This window comes from Quercus suber, unplaced genomic scaffold (assembly GCF_002906115.3).
Source record: "Quercus suber isolate HL8 unplaced genomic scaffold, Cork oak 2.0 scaffold_1149, whole genome shotgun sequence".
NCBI classification, from domain to species: domain Eukaryota; kingdom Viridiplantae; phylum Streptophyta; class Magnoliopsida; order Fagales; family Fagaceae; genus Quercus; species Quercus suber.
The window spans coordinates 48,997-67,285 of NW_027070549.1; the positions used below are offsets into that span (position 1 = coordinate 48,997).

At 33.4% G+C, this 18,289-nt stretch overlaps 1 long non-coding RNA gene across 1 annotated transcript; it reads right to left on the reverse strand.

Moving 5' to 3' along the window:
• Positions 1-3,455: 3,455 nt before the first annotated feature.
• Positions 3,456-8,561, reverse strand: LOC111989248 (uncharacterized). The gene is made up of 2 exons (XR_010627377.1): positions 7,226-8,561; positions 3,456-3,880 (listed from the first exon to the last, which is right to left on the reverse strand). It is a non-coding gene; the product is annotated as an uncharacterized LOC111989248 (long non-coding RNA).
• Positions 8,562-18,289: the final 9,728 nt, after the last annotated feature.

The following is an 18,289-nucleotide window of genomic DNA, read 5'->3' on the forward strand; positions in this document are numbered from 1 at the left end:
AAACGCAGCTCCACCACTGCATGTATAGCTGTGTTTACTAAACATGGCTATAGACCAACTCTGCAGGGAGCAAGCTTACTATAGGGAAGTGATGGCAGGCATGGCAAGACTAAAAGTCTGGAACTTTGAGGTCAGTTGGGAAGTGTTGTTGCTGCTTGCTGGCTATGGCTATACTTCTTCATGCAATTAGAATGTAAAAAACTCCTTGTAAAGGTTTTTTGTGATGTATAGGATCTTTTGTCAGTAGAACTTACAAACTGACATATTTTTTGTTGGGAACTAGCAAAATTTTGGCAATGAACTTCAGAAAATTTAATATTTATTAAGTATCTGTTGGGAACTTGTTTTGTATTTCTTCATGCAAATTCGGGCAGGAATTTGAGATTTAGCAAGGGAAAAAATGTTTATAGCCGCGTTTTTATAAATGTAGCTATAGACAAAAACCCATATCAGAGGCTTTAGTTGGGTTTGGAAAATGTAGCTATAAGGAAGCCTATAGCTGCTTTTTAAACACAACCCAAAGCGGGTCTGTAGCTGCTTTTTTTTATAAAACACAGCTATAGTTCGCAGCTTATAGGGGGTGGAAAAATGCAGCTAGAAGGTGTAGAGAACGCAACTATAGACCCGGTTTGGGCTGCATTTTGAAAAATGCAGCTCTAGGTCCCGCAAGGGGCTATAGTCGCACAAGATAAGTCGTGTTTGGAAACGCGGCTATGGAAAATGCAGCTATAGCCTATAGCTGCGTTTTTCAAATGCGGCTATAGCCCTCTTTTTTTGTAGTGTGGTAGTTCAAATTAGAACTAATAATAACTTACCACTTAAAATTTGTTATAAAAATATATTGTGAATCTCTAATGTAATTTATTAATTTTTTGTCATATGCTTAAGTTTTTTGAAAAAAAAAAAATTGTTCATAACCTTTAGACCCACGCGTATAATCAACCTAACACCTTCTTTTTTTCTTTTTTTCTTTTTTCTTTTTTTCTTTTTTTTTTTTTTAATTTTTACTTTTTTTTATAACACCTTCTTTTTTTCTTTTTTTCTTTTTTCTTTTTTTCTTTTTTTTTTTTTTAATTTTTACTTTTTTTTCCTTTTGTTTTTTCTCAGCCATGATTTTCTTCACCTTTAAGAGGAAAGCATGATTTCAAAATTTTACCAAACGCTTTATTTTACCTAAAATCATATTTTGGAAATGCTATCATGACATTTTTCCTATACCAAACTGGCATGATTCATAAAAAAAGAAAAGTTTTTTTAAAAGATTAAAAAAAAGAAAAAAAAAAGAAAAAAAAAAGAAAAAAAAAAGAAAAAAAGATGTCCATGGTAGTAATTGGTTTAATACACAAGGTAGTGGATCTCTTCCCTCCAGTAATTGGTTTCGGCAAATGCTGTGGGCTCAATGCTTGCCTTGCCTTCACATACTAATATAGTCTATATTAATTCTTGCTTTGCACTATGACTGGATCTCTGGGACCTTAGTAATTTGTTTGGTAACAGTAATCCTGAAAGCATAGTGACTATTCGAGGGTTGTAAGAGAAAAGATAATAAACAAAACCAAGTTGGATATAAATAAATAAAAGATTTTAAAATGCTTTGATGATATTAAAGAATGAAGGATTAGATTTAGATATGGGTTTTGGCAATACTAAGGAAGAAGACTAATTATTGCAACAAAAATTATTGTTGCAATAACTTATCGCAACAAAAATTTTGTTGCAACAAGTTATAGCAACAATATTTTTTGTTGCAATAAAGTATTTTTAATAATAATAAAAATATTTTATTGAAACAAAACTCTATTGCAACAGAAATTTTGTTGCAATAGTCTAATACCACATACTTTATTGCAACAATGAGCAATAAAATTTTTTCGTTGCAATAAAGGTTTATTGCAACAATTTGAAGTTTATTGCAACCAAAAATTTCGTTGCAACAAGGTTATTTTCTTGTAGTGAGTAAAAATAATTGGAAAAATTAATACACGTGACAAGTTGATACATCACTTAACGAACACATTTGATACTAACAAAGGGCTACCATACAAAACAACCATTTCATTAGGATGTAAAATTTAAATTCTGAAATTTCAATGTATAAAATCCAAAGACATTCAAATTTTAGGAGTATGTTGTGAACTTTATCCTTAATAAAACTACATTTTTTTTATAGGTCACAGTTATGTATCATTACCATATACCACTTGCTAGCTCATCTCCACCGTAGTCCTACTCTTTGGTACCTCCTATCTTTGTGGATCCATTCCTTGCTACACCACCCACCTCTACATTATGCCACCCTGTACCACTGACCTTTATGCCACCATCTCATTCTAGCTATGATGGAGGCTTCATCTTGGCGCTGGTTCTACTGGTGCTAATTTTGGTTGCACTGTTTATATGGGTTATTTTTCACCCATGCAAACAGTGGTTGCGCACCACCTTCAACCAAGGAGCTAGATGAGGATTTTTTTGTCATGTTAAGCTATCCAGCTTCTCTAGTGCTTAGTGTTAGATTTATTTCCGTATATTAGATAAAATACTCTTGTACATAGTTAAATAACAAAAACTTCCACTATATCTAATATACGGAAATAAATCCTCATGTTAAGCTAGATGAGGATTTGTTCATTAGTTATTTTTTCACATTTCATTGGTTGGGACTACAAGAAAAAAAACCTTATTGCAACAATTTTTTTGTTGCAATAAACTTGAAATTGTTGCAACAAACCACTATTACAACGAAAATATTTTGTTGCACACTGTTGCAATAAAGTCTGTGACAATAGGCTATCGCAACAATTATTTTGTTGCAATAATGTTTTGTTGCATTTACAAATATCCAATATAGAAATCAAGAAAACACAACTCTTGCACCTCAATCACCTTATTTCCAAATCATCATTGACAACTCTAAGTGCTATGACTTGAAATATGATGGATATAAGAAACTAGAGTTTGGATTCACTTTAAAATTTAGGGGGCCTGGTGGACCATGTGACAATTAAAATATGTTGCAGCCAATTTTTTGGCATGAATAAATTGGAAATGATTTGATTTTGTAAACTTTTGGAATCCAAGCAAATATTTTTATATTGCAATCCTATTTATATTTCTAAAATTCATTCAAGGACTTGAGGCAAATGAGAATAACAAAACAAAGGTGGAAAGAAAAAGAAAAAGAATATATATTATACAGTTTTCTCAAATTAAACCAAAACCAGGACTAGAGGTAGAACCAAACTGAACCAACCAAACAAACTCATATTTGTTAGTGAATATATATAGGGGGCCAAAAACCGAGGTGAGCCTCGTTGATGGGCTTGGGTTGGATCTTGGTCCTAATATAATTCATTTATAGAGATAGGTGTGCGGGCCAACACTTGGGCTTCTTAACTTAGTAGCTCATTGAATAAAGTGAAAGAAATGCGTCCAAGATTTGCTCAACAACAATGAAGTTTGAATGAAAACAGAATTTATTATTTATCTTTCTCCTCTGGCAGGCTAATGATCACTTTTACACTAGAGAGAACCTTACCATTTCTATTCTATTCTAAGCCTATTTCTCTTTTTCTCGCGAGTCCAATTCATGTGGGATCTTTCCCTTTTTATAGACATTTGATTTTCATCTCAACCTTCCACTTGAAGGGTTGCCAATCTTCTCCTAGATACATGTCCCATCCTTACTGGGCTCTGCATGTTCTTGACGTGCTAGCACGTGCTTTGTGCTTTTACACGTAGGTACGACTTTTCAATTGGCTCTGCATGTTCTTGACGTTTCGGCTTCCCAACATTACAGTTAATGTTGCGGGTGGTTACTTGTCTCTCACATTCTACGGTAAGATGAATATCATATGGCTTGTGTTTCCCCTTGATAAATGAACTGGAAAATTAGAAATGCACAACATGTTCATATAATTTTCTTGAGATTTTATTAGAAATTCAATGAATTATGATCTTATTCTTTTCTTCAAGGGCTAATATATACTTTTATCAAGTTTGATAATTGTCACAGAACAAAAGCTGAGTGATGCAAATAGTAAGTTCATCTAGAGAATTCATGGATGTTGAAATTGAGTGGCTTGCAAAAGCCATGGCAGAGCTAAATTTCTCTAATACCATGTTGAACCAGCTTTCTTGAAAAATAGACTCTAATACCATGTTGAACTAGCTTTCTTGAAAAATAGACAATTCAAAAAGAGCGAAAAACCAAAGAGAGAAAGGAGCAAAGCTTGCTTGAAACTAAGAACTCTATTTTAATTAATAATTACATGAATAATTCAATTATATAAAATAGCTAGATTGATTGGATTAGTCACCAAATTAACTATTTAGTAAAATATAAAATAAAAATAAAATCACCAAATTAACATAACAAAAAGATCTAATCTACTAGAGAGAGAGAATCACACGTTGTGACACTCTTTTTTGGTGAACAAAAAATAGTTAAAGGGGGTGACCAGTGTGGCTTCCTTATATGAGCGTGACCATAGTAGCATCCTAACAACTCCTATGTTAACACCTCACACCATAGTTTTTGATGAACTAGGTGAGCAACATGACGGTGGGACATTACAAATTGTAACTCATTGTTAGTGAGGGAATTTGAATCCATATCCTAAGGTATGTTGGCCCAACCCCTTACCACTAGGCCCACTAACGTGTTAGTAGTACACATGGTGACATTGAATCATCCAACTCACACCACAGGATACATATATACACCCCAAATGCAAATGCAAATATAAGTTTCAAGACAAACCCAAATAAATCTACACACTGCCAAGTATATTTTTTTATTTTTTATTTTTATTTTTTTGTTGAATACACGCTGCCAATAATTGAGTGGCTTCAGCCTGACCCTCAAATTGGGTTTGGGTAAAGCTTGATTCATTGAAATTACAAAAAACATTTTAACAAAACCCATCTAATTTTTTTAAGGCCTTGACCCATAAGTCCTACACACATTTAAATTTAAACAAAACAGCCAAATTCCATTTGGAAAATGCAGCCCAACTTAACCACATCGACCAACCTCACAACTTAAATCCAGCTAATCCACATCTCAATAAGATCGATTTAAAATCACTCTAAACAAGATTCAAGCAGCCCACATTTAAACAAAATTCCAAACGCATAAGAAACCATAAAAACCCATCAAGTTAAGCCCAATAAAAATCCATTGAAACTTTCAAAGTCTAGTCTAAAACATATAGATTGAGCAAGCCCAAAAACAAAGGTCCATCACCCTAAAGGCTTGGGGATTAAGACTGCATTTGCTTCCAAACCGGCTTTTTGAATATTGGAGCCAAGTGGCAGCAACGGCTAAATTGGCAAGGCAAATGGATAGGCAAAATTTTCCAAACAGTACAATTTTGGAAATATATCTGCTGGATAGCACGCGTTCAAACTTAATTAGTAGGTTAGACTCTTTTTGGAAGTCGATTTTATCAAACTTGACTTCTAGGCAAAATCCAACCCCTCTAACCACAAATATTTAAGTCTGATGTGGATTAAAAAAATGAAAAAAGCCACTTGGAAGTCGAGTATACTGAACTCGACTTTAAAAGTCGACTATAGTGAACTCGACTTCAAGCTCAAGTTAAAAAAAATTCTTTGGGGGGGGGGGGGGGGGGGGGTGTGTGTAAAAGGGGGAATCCGAGTATCATATAATCGATTTTGAGATTCATCACACACCGTTTCCTTCTTCTCTCTCTCTCCGGTGTTCCTCTCCGTCCATCATCTTCCTTTGTGGTGAGGAATTCGACTTAACCAGTAGGTTCATTCTCTCTCTCTCTCTCTCTCTCTCTCTCTCTCTCTCTCTCTCTCTCTCATGCGATTTCTTTCTCTTTATTTATTGGTTGAAATAGGTTTTGATTTGCTTTTTAGGTTAGCGATTTGGAGATTTGGGTTTAGTTTTTATTTGTTTTTGTGTTTTTGTTTACTGTGATATTTCAATTTTACTTGTCATGACCTTTTTTGGTGTTAGTCATAAAGAGTAAAGGGATAATAATTTAGAAATTTAGAATGCAACTCAAGTCTCAGGGTGATTTCAATTCTAAAATAAAAAGATCTTCACTAGTAGCCAGTAGGTTATGGTTTAAAATTGTGGGTCTTCAAAAACAATAATAAGATTCAATATATATCAGGTTACCTGAAAGATGATGCATTTAAGTTCAGCAACAAATGACAGTTTGCACAGTGATAAATGGGTAAAACAGTGGGTCTTTTTCTTCCTCACAAGCAAGATGGAGATTGAGATCACAATAGAGACAAGTGAAGACATATGATTCACAAATATTGATTAATAAAATCATATTTTTGATAATATAGTGTCACCTTGAACACACTGTAAGTGATAAGATGGACCAATTTCAATCACATTTTTAAAGGGAAAAAATGATTTCATTTCATTGCTATGTTCAAATTCCTTATTCCATCTATTTCTCTACCTTTCTCTTACTAGAAGACTTGTCTGTCTTAAATCAGTCACATAGCTTAAAGTTAGAATTGAGATTCTAACAACGAGTTTATATATATAAAAGGAAATGAGGAATTATGAGTTTTACACTCTAAAACTTCTATGTATAAAAAATAAAGACTCAAGACTCAAGAACATCCAGCTTTAAAACTTCTACATACAAAAAATAAAGACTCAAGACTCAAGACTCAAGAGCACATCCAAAAATAGAATTTCAATGTAAAAGATTTCACTACAAGAAACAAGCGCTATAGCCATGTTTTCTATAACCGCGCTTACACATGTGGCCTAAACCCCACGACTATAGCTCCTGCGGATCTGTAGCCACGTTTTTGTAAATGTGGCTATAGTTTGAGACCTATAGTTGCATTTATAAAAATGCGGCTATAGACAATTTTTTTTCCCCTTGCTAAATCACAAATTCCTGCCAAAATTGCATGAAAAAATACAAAACAAGTTCCCAACAAATACAATGCAAATACTTAAATTTTTGAAGTTCATTGCTAAAATTTTGCAAGTTCCCAACAAAAAATATCAGTTTGTAAGTTCTAATGAAAAAATGTTTGAAATTTAGAATTATTAATCGAACTTGTTTCCAGTTGAAAAAATAAAGAAATTTTCTAATTAGCGGGAAGGGGGCAATGGCAAAACTATGAAGATACACAAAACCATAAAAATCCTCCCTAACAAGCAATGGCTTTCACATGAGTCTGTACTGGTTTAGGATAGTCAATAAGAAAAACTCACCACCCCAGCAGAAGCTTGCAGCCCCAACTGCAGAAAAACCTTTACTTTTTACAGCTTCAACTACTAGCTTTGCCTCTGCAAATCCCTTGTCCCAACGAAATAATTATAGAGCTTCAGACACTATTAGTGCATACTGAAAATTGCATAGCAATTAGTAGAATGCAGCAATATCATGGTTGCCAAGCAAGTCAGCTTTACTTGGGCTAGTGAGCCAACTTTCATTACTCAAAGGTCTCAGGGATTCTCGGTAATTACTCATCCAAAAAGAAAAAAAAGTTTGCATATAAGATCACGATACTTGCAGGTTACATGAATTTGGAGCTAACCAATATTAGATTCCATTAGAGTATTAAGATTGCACAGACAATAAGTGAAGTGGCCATGTGAAATTAAATATGGTTGCAACAATCACAAGTTGTTTGAAGGTGAAGAGAGGAGAATCTTACAATTTTATATGCTGAAAATCTCGATCCAGTTGGTGGTGATGATTATGCTAGATGCAATTAATTCAAGTAAATGTTATTCTACCTATAGTCAAGGACTCTAGATTCTAGAAAGAGTCAAAACAATGAATATACTTCTCGACTTGATTGAATTAGTAGCCCGAAAAAAAAAATGCTCAATGCAGATAATGAACAGTCGTATTAGTTCCAAACAATTTATAACAAGTGAACATCCAACAAAGCATGATGCAAATCACTTTGATTAAATATTGTATGGTTATAAATTGGAAATAACATTGATTTTGACGCTCAAATTGTTATGATCATGAAATGGAAAATTTAAACCAATAATAACTAAAAATAAAATGAATGAATTAGTGATCTAAGTATAGGCAAAATTAAAGAGATTTGAGAAAAGAATATGGAATATGGAATATGAAAATTCGAACCACATTACGAATAGAGCTCAAAGCAAAAACTAAAATTGTCAGATCTGACAAAAATTGCAACAAAAATCAACATGTAGAAATACCTTTAGATCTTAGCAATTACGAGTTCAAACTCAGATTTGGACAAGTCATGAAACCACGGAGTCGACTTTGTGAGTTTGAGTTTGAGTTGGGAGACTGGCGCACTAGTTTTTTTTTTTTTTTTTTTTTTTTTTTTTTTGGGTTTGCTAAAAAACCTCCCTAGCGATAGGAAGGAGTCGATGAAAATGAATCGAAAGCTGAAAAGGGAAGAAGATCAAACTAAGAGAGATTGATAGTGAGAGAGGGAAAGAGAGATTGTGTGTTCAGCGGGATCTGCGATTAGAGAGTGATGTGTTTAAGGGAACAAAGGGTCTGATTAGGTTTTTTAAGGGTTTTATTTATACTTTGCCTAAAGCTGTGTTTTAAAACCATGGCTATAGGCAAAGCTAAACTAAATTTATAGCTGCGTTTAGAAAATACGGCTATAGGTAAGCTAAGGCTGCATTTTCCAAACGCGGCCATAGGTCAGTTAAAAAAAAAATGATTTGGCTGGTCCTATAGCCACATTTTCCAAACGTGGCAATAGGTCCTAACCAAAAAACGTGACTATAAACACCTATAAACGCGGCTATAGACATATCCTATAGCCGCGTTTTGAACACGCAACTATTGGTCAATACTTTGCCTGTAGCCGCGTTTGCAATAGCCCACATGTTTTGTAGTGTTTGCTTGAGCCCAAAAATGGTTTCACAAAATCAAAATCAATACATTATAGGGTTTTTTTTCTTTTTCTTTTTCTTTTTCTTTTTCTTTTAAAAAAAAAAAATTAAACTATGACAAAACTTTAGAATTTATTCCTTCCAAATAATTGGTGCAAAACATTCTAATTGGCACACTATCCACCAGGTCCCCCAAATTAAAAGGTGAATCCCAAGTTATCATCTTTATATCCATCATATTTTAAGTTGTAGCACTTGGGGCGGTCAATGATGATATCATACTCATTTGATTGAGGTGCAACTTGTATTTTCAATTGATTTCTAAAATGGATATTTGAAAACGAACTTGCACTGTTAGCCGAAAATGATCCAGATCCCATGGGTGGGCTAATTCCATCTAGGGCAACGCTCATCACCCCTCCCCATCCAATGGTTTCAGGGTTTATCAAATTAGAAAACATAGCTACTGGAAAAATTAGTTTTTAGAGATTTTAATGTGTTCATCTTCTATGGGTAAAGGAAAAATTATTTTATTTAAAATTTTATAAAGGACGGGTTGTTTGTTTTGAGTAAAATTGGTTAATTGGACTTAGTTTTTTTTAGTTTTGCTATTGGCAATTTTTTTGTTGGGCTTGTGTGTGTATATATATATATATATATTACATTTTAGATGTATAAATTTCTTTTATGGCCTTTAAAATAAGGAAAATGCTAAAATTACAATTTATTATTATTATTTTTACAAATTGTTGATATGGTAAGTGATTATTGGAAAGTAAAAAAAAAATGATGTAAATGATGAGTGTAAATGCATACCTGTAAGAATGTGTACCTCAACCGTCTGAGGGCACATTTGGTACACTGATTAAAGATTACAACATGAATGGTAATCTTTATTATTAAGAATAAGAAATGTTGTAATAGAATAACTAAACATATTAATAAGTTTGTTTACCACCACAAACCCTTAGTGCGGTGGTCACTCCACAATTTTAAGTACTTGTAAGGTATGGGGGCAAGAGTCAAGGTTCAAGTCTCTAGGAAAGAGGTTCACATACATATACACTTAAGTTAGGTTAAAGTAGAATTTCTATCTTATATTAAAAAAAAAAAAAAGTTTGTTTGTGAGTTGTAAAATTAGAATAAAACTTAAGATCTATTTTATGAAATTCCTTACTCATGTAATTATATTTCCTAGAAAATAATTTTTTTTTTTTTAATTTGAGAGAGAGATGAGTTATTTTTTATGATTTGTGATTTTTGATTCCATAATTGTTCCATGAATGTAAAAAGTTTGTTTACTTGGAATATATTAGTGTTAGAAACTATTTCACCTACTAAGGAATAGCTATTACAACCCTTTTAGAGATGAATAACTATTCCTCATTTTAAAGAATAGATATTCATAACTTTATAAGGAATGACTATTCCTTGTAATAAAAATATAATCAAACTATTGAATAGATAAAACATAGGAATAACTAATACATATTTACATTATATTATCTATTGCAGTCTACCAAACATGCCCTAACTATTACCATTCATGTGCTTAGTTGTAAAATTAGAATAAAATCATTTGTTATGTATATATGAAAAGTTTTATGTATTTGGAATAAATATATTTCTCAATTAAAGGAATTGCTATTACTAAGAAATAACTGAATAGCTATTACTCATGATTCATGAATAATCATTACATTGCAATTGTAAACATAAAAAATGGGTTGACAACATGCATAGTTATTGCCAAAACGCATTTATTATCAAGACTAATATGGTTAATACTGCAGGTTATTTACTACCTATTTGACCTGATAGCATAGTGAAATCAATAACAACCATAATGGAAATTTTTTTTATAATCCTATAAAAATAAATAAAAACGAAAAACAATTAAATTATGTAAAAAAAATAAAAATAAATAGTGCATTGCATGCACAATGTAGTATTTTACTAGGGGTTTTTTTTTTTTTTTTTCAAAAAAAATAGTAAAATACTAAATTTAGTATTTAAATGACGTGTTTAACTTTATGCCTAAACACTCTACGCACTCTTGGTGTGGTGGTCATTCTAATATAAGTGCTTGTGAAATGTGGAAGGTAAGGGCTGGAATTCAAGTCTCCAGAAGGGAGCTTCACACACACATACATTTAGATTAAGTTAGAGTAGAATTTTTATCTTGTATATATATAAAAAAGATATATTTCAAAGTTGGTTCCTATCCTTTATACTATATTTCAATTTAATCCCTAACCTTTCAATTGTGTCAATTTGGTCCTTAACTTTTTCAATACTGTGTCAATTTAGTCCTTGTTGTTTTCTATTGGATGGAAAAAACTTATGTGTCAAATAGAATAAAAAAAAAAATTTACATACCACATCAGCTACTAGTTGTATCGCCATGTCATATTACTTAAAAAAAAAAAAAAAACCAAAATTAACATGTTCACAACAAGGCACTCTAATCATATCAAATTCGGAATATCTTCTTACGTTAGAAAATTCAATTTATTCCTAGAAAAATCAATCCAAGTTTCAATCGGGATTATTGAAGACAAGATGGTGAAGATGGTGGTCGTGGCCATGAGCTCAATGCTGTCAACGAGGTTGCTGGCCACCTATGAGTCCAGCATCTCCTCCAGTAAGCTCTACAACATCATCATTCTGCCCAAGCTTAACCCTGTCTTAGAAATTGCCTGCCCAATCCTCTACAAAGTTCAAGAGGTACCCAAAACCTCCACCCCGCTTAACAACGATACAATATGGAAAAATCCATATTCAAGTTGAAAACAAATAAACATCCATGATTTTGCAAATCAAAAACCCAGATTTGAATTATAAAATTACAATTAACCAAAACTTACAAATAGGAAATCGAGACCTTCTTAGGACTTCATGATGAGTTCATTCTAACAAAACCCAAACTTTGGGTGCCAAAGAATTCAAAATTGAAAAAGCAGCCAAAGGAAAGAGGCAAGAACATGTTTGTGTTTGAGTTTGATTTTTGTGTTCCCTATTGTGAACATGTTAATATGGGTTTTAAAAAAAAAAAATTAATACAGTGTGGTGGTACAGTTGGTCGTTGATGTGGTATAGAAAATAATTTTCCATTATTTCATTTGACACGTCTACTTTTTCCGTCCTAAGGATAACATCATGGACTAAATTAACCCAGTACTAAAAATGTTAGAGAATAATTTGACACGATTAAAAGGTTAATAACCAAATTGATATATGATATAAAGGATAGGAACCAACTTTGTAATTTACCCAAAAAAAAAAAAAAAAAAAACTTTATGCCTAAACTATATTTATTGATTTAGGCATAGTGCCCAATAATTTAATGAACCTAAGCCATGCTAAATGACCAGCATATTAACACAATCATATAATCATATCAATGTAAAGTGCGGAAAATAAAAAACACAAAGATATGATTACCCAGGAAAACTAAACCGGTAAAAAACCTGGAGATGATTTAACTTAGCTATCCTCAAGGTAAAATTGAATCCATTATGAAAGAATCGAAGTTTTACAATAGCGACTTAGACCTCTAACATCCTACTGCTACCTTATGTAGAAAATTTACTGAGACGACCACGGACTCCTTCTTTCTTGGATTCTCCAGCAAGTACAAGTACTCCCACTTGCGTATCTTTAAGCTCTTTAGTGCAGCAACTGAATGATCATCAAACTCTCAATGAAATCTCCTTTTTGATAATCCTAAGCATGTGTGAAGGCAGCCACCTCTCAGATCTCACAAGAGATTCACACACACAGCAAATAGAGTAACTTCTAAAACGTGGCTAGGGTTTCCCTTTTATACCTAGGGCAAAACATAAAACCCTACACATCATATGGGCTTAGGGCTGAGTTGGAAACTCTGCAAAAAAAACATTCTGCCCGAATTTCGATCAATCGAGTCTAATTTTCGATCGATCGAGTCAGTCAGAATTGTACACTCAATTCTGCAGTTAACTCGATTCCAATTTTACATAAAAGATATATTTTGAGCAAGTCTAAAATAAGATTAACAACCCGTTTTGATCATGGTTTGCCAACAATACAAATTAGAGTTCTAATACATTAGTTTCTAAGTACTTAGAACCTAACAAAAAAGACTTTCATATCAATTATATGACTTATAATATGAATCACACATTCATCTTGGATTAGACTTGCCTCTTTGGCACTATAGGTTTGGCTTGATTTGTAAGCCAATTTGCTGCTTTCGCATTTATGAGCATTAGCATCAGACGTTTTAAAAAAAATAAAGATATTTTGACTCATCAAAAAAATTACTTTATTTGTTTTAACACACCACTTTATAATACATTTTACATTACGTATTTTTTTATTCTTTCTTTTTTGTTGTTCTCAGAGGCATTGAAGACATATTAAAAGAGAGAAAGTTAAAATAATATAAATGAAAAAAAAAAAAAAAAAAAAAAAAAAAAAAAAACCAAATAGTTATAACCTTTCTTACCATACCGTGCTACAATTAGAATTGCATTGTAGATTGTGCCAAATTATTTAGGTATTTGACACATCTCATGTAGGTAGTTTTTTAGTGTTTGGTGTGTTAAATATTAAAAATTTAGTATTTAACACACTTGATACTAGTGCTATATAGGCGGTCAATCCATGAAACACCTCTTATTCTATTCAACATTGGAGCATGTGATAACAATGGAGAATGGAGTGCCAATTAATCCAGGGTTTGATAAGTGGATAGTATATGGGGCATACAAGGCATTACCAGTCCAAAAGTGTTCATAAGCCCAGAGATCTTTAAATAAGGAGGCTCATGCTTCTGTTCTAAATCATATAAAAAAAAAAAAATTTAAAAAACATTTCAAGAGTAAAGGCCAATTTCTATATTTATTATGGTTTTAAAGTTACATTTTGCAAAAAATCAAAACCTTTTTAATCAGCTTGTCTTAACCTAAACTTCTCAAATAAGCATTTTCTAAGAAAAATAGGAACTGGAATAGTAAGGAAGTCCTATTGTACTTGATCTTACCTTTAGGGCCAAACCAGCCGAGATAATTTTCTTTTTCTTTTTTATTTTTTTGTTAAGAAAATAAAACGACAAATGATACTCTAGTGTTAATCATGAAAACTTTAACATTTTGCAATGCTTACAGAGAGAAATCTTTCCAACTTGATAAAATGAAAGCTAAAGTAAATTAGCAATTTAAAGAAAAAATTTTGCAACATCAATTGAAGAAGGCTCCAGCTGGGTTGGCCATAAAACTCTCTCTCTCTCTCTCTCTCTCTCATTATTATTTTCCCTTATTCCATCTATTTCTCTACCTTTCTCTTACTAGAAAGCCTGACTGTCTTGAAACAGTCATATAGCTTAGAGTTAGAATTGAGATTCTAACGAAGAGTTTATATATATATATATATATATAAGGAAATGAGGAATTATGAGTTCTACACTCTAAGTCTAAGGCTCCTAGCTACTTATATAAAATAAATACTCAAGCTCGATCGAGCACATCAAACTTTAAAACTCCTACATACAAAAGATAAAGACTCAAGAGCCCATCCAACTAGTCATAAAGAAATATAATTTCAATGTAAAAGATTTGCTTGAGCCCATAATGGTTTCACAAAATCAAAATCAATACATTATAGGGTTTTTCCTTTTTCTTTTTTTAAAATATTAAAATAAGACAAAACTTTTGAATTTATTCCTTCCAAATAATTGGTGCCAAACATTTGAATTGGCACACTGTCCACCAGGTCCCCCAAATTGAAAGGTGAATCCCAAGTTGTCATCTTTATATCCATCATCTTTTAAGTCATAGCATTTGGGGCGGTCAATGATGATATCATACTCATTTGATCAGTGGCGGCTCCAGGAATTTTGTTTAGAGGGGTCATTAAAAATTTTTAATAAAAAAAGAACTTGAGTTAATTAGGATTTAAGTATATATAGCTCATTTAACACATAACGTAATTCTTAGAGCACAATTTTCTTAGGCCATGTGGGCCAATGACATTAGAACGACTAATCTCCTATAAATATATGATTGTAATTCAACATTATATATTGAGGAATAAACCAATTGATTGCTTAGTGTATTTCTTATCTCTCTTAATATTTCTCTATGAACAATGACTACGGGACTATCTCAAAAAAAGTCAATTCTCATACAATTTTCACACATTCCCGTACAATTTATTTTCATCCCCATTAGGGACCATTCGGTTCCTAATATCTTTCTTATTTTGAGTAGAATAATTACTCTTGACCAAGCTTAGAGGAGGTGTTATCCACTTGGCAGATGTGGGGATTTGTGGGTTGTTCAAGTTGCTAGTTGCTCTTGATATGCTCTATTGATATCTGCTACTGCTTTCTTTGAGTTTGGAATGAGACTTGCCAAATAGATGGGTGGTTATGCATTGGCTAATCCACCCCACTAAATTATTGATTGTCTTAAAAGTTTAAGCTATCATGGAATTTGGTAAATTTAATAATTTAATCACATATAACCATTGTTTTAAAAACTAGTACAATAAAAAAATTGAAAAATAAAGTGATTATCGGTTGTGTAGTCCGACCTGTGGTCGAATTGGGGATGTCATAAATATTTAATTAATAATTATAAAAATATATAATAAATTTATGGCTAATAATATATCTTGTTATAATTGTAGACAGGGAAAATTCCCGACCTATCACAAGCTGACACGTCACACTACTAAGTCCACAAAATGCAGCCAATTACAAAGCGCCACATGCTACTGCCAGGTTTTACTAATGCTATTCAAAAACCAATAGAAATTTGCCCAAGTGTCATGCAAAGACCAATCACACATCATCACACGTGTAAGCGATGACATAAGCAGTCTCGCACGTGTAAGCGATGACACAATCAGTCAGCACGTGCAAGCGATGACATAAGCGGACCAATCAAGCTCTGCCACGTGTCACCAATCAAACTCCGCCACGTGTCGCTTACCTACCCCAAAACTCCTATAAATAGAAGCCTTCCTAAGGCATTTCAAGGGGGATCTGAGATCCAAGGAAAGCTGAGGGGATCTAGAGATTTGGAGAGGACCAGGCCATTGGAAGCACTCAGAAGTCCAGAAGTTCTGTCGGAACCAAGCTCTAAAGCCTCCAAGAACTTCAAGAACTTCAACTTCGAATACGAAGAACATTCGAAGGAAAATCATCCAAATCATCCGCCTAGATCCAAAAGTCTGCGGGAATCAAGCCTAAAGTGTCTGAAAACATCAACAAATCACAAATCAGTGAAGCTCTACGGATTCAAGCCTCTAAAGCCCCGAAGAACTTCCACCACAAACCTTCGAAGACGAAGAACACATCAAGAACACGAAGAACACACGAAGAACGTGAAGAACAAGGGATTTCTAACAAGCTCATAGCCAGAGATTCATTGTAATTCTGTTTCAACAATCTTCGATCTATCCCTCAACCAAATTGAAGGATATTTTGTGTTCAAATCAAAATTACATTATTACAATTCCAATCAACAAGTCTTTCAAGAAGATCGAATCAGAGGATAACTCTTTTGTAATTACAGAGAATTGTACCACACATTCATCAATACAAATTCACATTTGTACAACTATTTTACTTGTTTGACTTATTTCGAACCGAGAAATTTAGTCGTCCACAATAATATATAATAATTTTTTTATAAAAAAATTTAAGTGATTTTTCACCTTTTATATTTAAAAAAAAATGTAACTAAACATATTAACATTACAATATCATCCTTAAAATAAATTAAAATAATTAGTGGCATAGACGTCCATCACTATAAAAAAAGTTGTACTCAACTATCCATCTTGAAAGCTTGTATAGAAATCTTTATTTTGTTTTATGATATAAATTGTGATGATGCACATTTTTGACAAAGGGTCCAACAGTAAAAGAAGCCCAACAATAAGGAAAATGAGAAGAAAACGAGGGGCAAAATGGTAAAGAAATTAGGAAACAAGCCCAGTGGGTTGAAGTGGTAGGATTGATAGCTAATAGGCCCATGAAAATAATAAGAGGTAAAGAAGAAATAAATGGGCCGAGGATCCCCAAAGAATGAAGTAGTAAGCCTATGGAAATAATGAGATGTAAAGAAGAACTAAATGGGTTGGGGAAGCCTAAGGAATAAAGTGGTAAACTCAATGGGTTGACATGGTAGAAATGATGGAAAATAAGTTCATAAGAGTAATGAGAGGTAAAGATGTAGTAAAAGGGCCAAGGAAGCCCAAGGAATTAAGCAACAAACCCATGGGAGTAAAAAGAGGTAAAAAATGAGTAAATTGGCCAAGGAAGCCCAAGGAATAAAGTGGTAAACTAAATGGGCTGACATAGTAGAAATGATGGCTAATAAGCCCATAAACTGATGAGAGGTAAATATGTGGTACATAGGCTAAGGAAGCCCTAAGCAAATAATTAATGAATCAATGGGTTGATATGGCAGAAACATCAGCCAACAAGCCCACGGGGTAATAAGAAATAAAGGAGAGACAAAAGCTGTAGCAAACACAATGATGCAGTATGACAGGATTATGGCCAAAAGGCCAATGACCAAAAAGAAGAGAGCATGGGCTTAGCAGGCTATGAAGATAAAGGCTTTCACCTGAACAATACCGAGCCTAGGAAGGGATAAAAGGAAGAAAATATGAGCCCAAAAGCCCACATATCCTTCACACCACAAAGGATAAACACAAACTAGAATGTACAGCAGAACCAGACAATGCAAGAGCAGCAAAAATGGTGTGAAGGCCAGAAAGGAACAAACGCAAATGGAGTGGAGCGTGCACAAAGGACCAGGGCACCACCTACTTATACCCACATGGGAGGTAGGCCATGGGTCAAGGTATTTAAAGGGTGTGGTTTGGCGGTGGGGAGAAATGGAGGTCTATTTTAGGGTTCTCACTCAAGCTTCTTTGGGAAAATGTTCTGCTGAGATGACATTTCACCCAAAAGAGGTAAATATGGGCTAGGACCACTTAATGCATGCCATAGAGGTAGGTGATGAGATAACTTAATCCTTATTTATATGGGTAAAACAAGAACAAGGAGAGGTTAGAAACAAGATAAATAATTTTGTCTGGAAATAGAGAGTGGCGCAACCAACACACTTTAGGCAGAGGTAATGGTTGGACAGCCGGCAAGCTAATGGGCAGTCTTGGAGAGATGCCCACAAGGAGCCAAAAATGGTTGAGGGACAAAAGGGGTAAATCCTACAACAGCAGACAGTATAAAAGGGGGTAACCATGAACAGTAAAAAGGGAGAAGGGCAAGAGGTAGAAAAGAAAAATAGAGGGAAAAGAAAACAGAGAGAGACAAACGAAAAAAAAGAAGATTCAAAAGAAAACTAGAGGGAAAGTAAAGCAGTAGGAATAGAGGCATGCATTAATAAACCATATTTTCTCTCCCTTTTGACA